The sequence below is a fragment of the Periplaneta americana genome, chromosome 13 (genome assembly GCF_040183065.1).
Source record: "Periplaneta americana isolate PAMFEO1 chromosome 13, P.americana_PAMFEO1_priV1, whole genome shotgun sequence".
Classification (NCBI taxonomy): Eukaryota; Metazoa; Arthropoda; class Insecta; order Blattodea; family Blattidae; genus Periplaneta; species Periplaneta americana.
Window position 1 is genome coordinate 15,562,028 of NC_091129.1, and position 3,613 is coordinate 15,565,640.

A 3,613-nucleotide genomic window follows, 5' to 3' on the forward strand; every position below is an offset into this window, starting at 1 on the left:
GCTGGCAGCGGCACCGAAGGACCATCAGCCGACGGCGGGGGCGTGGGACTACCGGCGGTCAGCGGGGGTGCGGTCGAAGACCTATCCGCGGGCGGCGTAGACCTGCAGTGACGGCGAGGTGCCACGGGGATTCAGAATGTTCAAGTAAGGACAGGCCTACTAAGACTACTGCAGGTTAATTGCCGAAGTATTAGAAATAAACTTATTCCGTTTTGGAACTTGGTCGATGTTTATAATCCAGATGTAATAATTGGGACGGAATCATGGCTTAGGGAAGACATAAATGACTCGGAAATTTTTAGATCGGATTATAGAGTCTTCAGAAAGGATAGAAGTGAAAAGGGAGGGGGAGTTTTCGTTTGTACTAAGATAGAAATAAGTAGCAATCTTCTGTGGATACATGAGGAAGTTGAAATATTGAATGTTCAGATAAGAAATGGGCTGGAAACCTTAGATGTAATAGCATGTTACAGACCACCCAGTGAATTAAACAATTTAACTTTGCACAAACTAAATGAATATCTTAATACAATATCAGAAGACCGAAACGTAGTAATTGCTGGGGATCTAAACCTCCCGAAAATTAACTGGAACGGGATTTCAGGTACAAATTCAGATGCACAGACCCTTGTTAATGAATTGATCTGGCGTAAAGATTTCACGCAGGTAGTAAATGGTCCGACGCGTGACAATGCCCTCTTAGATGTTTACCTACTAAGACCTGTCTCTCTCTTTGTCAACTCTGAAAGTCTTCATAAAATAAGTGATCACAATAGCGTCTTATTAGAAATCTTATGGGAAAACACAGTAAATCCGAGGTCAAGTCCAGTGTCTGTCTGGAATTTTAACAAAACCGATGTCCATGAATTACAAACGTTTCTACGACAAAAGCATGATGACTTTCTAAGGACTGAAGGAAATATGGAAAATGTATGGCATAAATTTAAGTGTATAATTTTCGAGGCATTAGTAAAATGTGTACCTTCTAAAATAATTAAGAAAAATCCGGACCCAGAATATTACACTAATTATATTCGCTACTTAAAGAAAAAGACAAGGCGCGCATTTAGCAAACGTAAACGGAGCCATGAGCATTGGGAAAAATATGTCGAATTAATTAAGAAACTTGAGTGTGAAAAAAGGTTAGCTCAGGAAAATTTTCTAAAAGCTATTTTAAAAGAAGATGAAAGTAACAATTGGAGACAGTTTTATAATTATGTACGCAGGAGAAAAGGGAAAAATGAAGGAGTAGTGCTTTTACGAAATCAGAACGGAGAAAGTATAACTGATGACAAAGAAAAGGCCGACTTATTAAATTCCTATTTCATTTCGGTTTTCAATAATAATAATAATAATAATAATAATAATAATCCCGCTGATAGGAGTGGTTGTGTCACAGACCGTGAATGTGAACCAAATTCGACTTTCAAAATAACTTCCAAAGGGGTTAGAGAGAGAATAACGAAATTAAAAAATCGGAAGTCTCGAGGACCAGATAGTATTGCTACAGAGATTCTTAAATTAGGTTCCGAGGCCATAATTCCATACTTAATGCGTATATTTCATGTTTCCATAAACAATGCAGCTATTCCATGTGACTGGAAATCAGCTATAGTGGTACCCATACATAAAGGTGGAAATAAATTAGATGTCGGAAACTACAGACCGATTAGCCTTACATCTGTCGTATGTAAAGTCATGGAGCATTTGATATCGGATTATATTCGTCATGTTCTAAATGCGAAAGACTGGTTTTACAACCGCCAGCATGGTTTTAGGGAAGGCTTCTCATGTGATAGTCAAATTACGTCGCTGGTTCAGGATCTAGCTGAAGAGGTAGATAGAGGCGGAAGAATCGATGCAGTTGTGATTGACTTTTCGAAAGCATTTGATTTGGTGCCACATGACATATTAATAGATAAGTTAAGTAGGCTAGGAATAGATAAAAGAGTGGTGCTATGGATCCAAGAATTCTTAAAAGGTAGAACCCAGAAAGTTAGAGTAGGTCATGAAATATCGGAAATTGGAAATATAAGTTCAGGGGTGCCACAGGGCAGCGTTCTGGGTCCATTACTCTTTATAATATACGTAAATGACCTATGCCAGGATATTACATCAAATGTGAGGCTATTTGCAGACGACTGCATTATCTATAGAAAGATTAGAAATAATTCAGATGTAGATGCTATTCAAACAGACTTGAATAACATTTACAACTGGGCGTTAAAGCATAGGGTGAAAATAAATGGTTCTAAAAGTAAATCTATAACATTTTGTAAAACCCGAGAGGAAACTAGTCTTAATTACGAATTCAGTGGTGTTGTAATTCCGCAAGAACAATGTTGTAAATACCTAGGAGTGTATTTAAACTCCAAACTTTCTTGGGGAGAGCATGTTGATAATGTTACAGGCAAAGCATGGAGGGCACTTCACTTTATTATGAGAATCTTGACAAAGGCTAGCCCCAAATCGAGGGAAATAGCATATCTAACATTAGTGCGACCGTTAATGGAATACGGAACTACGTGTTGGGATCCCTATAGAATATATCAGATAAATTCCTTAGAAAGAATCCAGTATAGGGCAGCTAAATTTGTTAAAGGTAAAAGAGAAGATGGGAACGATACGATAAAAGAACTTAAATGGGAAACTTTGGAAAACAGACGTAGGAAAACTAGAATAACATCATTGTATAGAGCACATCTAGGTCAGAAAGCATGGGTAGACATAACGGCTCGGTTAGAAAAGCCAACGTACTATGGTAGGAACGATCATGATTTTAAAATCAAATGTAGGAAACAGAAAACGGATGTAGGTAAATTCTCATTTTTAAATAGAACTATAAATGATTGGAATGACCTACCTGCAGCGGTCTTTGAGGGCTGTCCTTCCTTAAGGAGATTCAAGAATAATTTAAAGAGTTGTGTATAAAGTGAAAATTAAAATTAAGGTGACATTCAACATTTAATTTTTTAAGGTGGCATGTATTTATCTAGCCTGACGAGTTTACTTCCTTGGTTTGAATTGTAAATTATTTAAAAATAGCGTGTAAGAGGGCCTTAGACTAGAAATGTTTAGTTTAAATGTAGTTCTGTTTATAAGTATGCATAAGAATGCAATTATTTGACTTATTTGAACTGTTGTATCAGTGAAGCGAGGTGAGTCAGTGAAGTTATGGTTTTACAGTGCAGTGAACAGTTCCGATCAGTGATAATTTATAGCGTCAATGAAATGTGTTCTATAGTGTCAGTGAAATGTGTTACAGAATGTCAGTGAAATGTGTGCTAAAGTGTCAGTGAAATGCGTCATAGTGCCACTACAGGGAATGAGATGAGAGTAAAGTGAAAGACTATTGAAAATTATGTAGGACCTATACATAATTATGTAGGTTGTGTTGTAAAATTAGGTGTTTTGTTTTATGTTTTATTATTATTGTGTTAAATTGTATTGTGTATTCTTATTGTATTGTGTATAAAATTGTATATGTGTTGTAAATTTTATTATGTATTGTAAATTTTATTGTGTATTGCTTATCATTTTAACTGTGTATTGTTAATATTGTATATACCACTGCCACCGGGTGCTTGCCCACTTGCAGTGTAAATAAATACAT